Source organism: Asterias amurensis, chromosome 4 (assembly GCF_032118995.1).
Source record: "Asterias amurensis chromosome 4, ASM3211899v1".
In the NCBI taxonomy this organism is placed as follows: Eukaryota; Metazoa; Echinodermata; class Asteroidea; order Forcipulatida; family Asteriidae; genus Asterias; species Asterias amurensis.
The window spans coordinates 667,534-668,213 of NC_092651.1; positions in this window are offsets into that span (position 1 = coordinate 667,534).

A 680-nucleotide genomic window follows, 5' to 3' on the forward strand; every position below is an offset into this window, starting at 1 on the left:
AACAACATATATAAAAGTACAAATAAATTCAACAAAATAACAGAGAAAAACAGATAATTAAACTTGACCTCGGGTCAAGTTACTTGAACAAAATTAAGAATTTTTGCCCATCTCCGAAGACGAAACTTGTGCAGACGCTTGTTTTTTGCGTGAGATGAACAACCATTTGATTGGTCATTTAAGCGTCAGCATTAATCTTACGCCCTCGCGATGATTGTGCGTTTGCGTAAAACCCAGCTTTTGATAATTTCACAGTCGGGTGTATATTTGCAACGGGTTTCAAAAAATTTAAGATCAAATAAACATCCTTGTCCAAGAATTGTCCTTTTGTCTAAACATAAACTATAACCGATTAGTTGCAAAAAAGCTAAAACTAAATTAAACAAGCCCTAATGAGTGTTTGTGTTGTTTGAATTCGGTATTTAGAATAATTTAAAGCAAGGATTTGATTTAATAAAAAAACAAGTTTTTCGTCTGTCATGTGAGACTTGCACAGTCTATTGGGGCTTAAACAGAGTCATTGAGCAATTTGGCTCAAGCAGGGTACAGCACACTGTCAACTCAAGCCCCCATTGGGCTGAAGCAGCCATGCGAGACTGTGCATGGAGCTGAATGGGTTATACACTGTTTAAAATATACTTTCTAATGGGTCACCAGAAGTGCCTAAAGGGGAACAATAT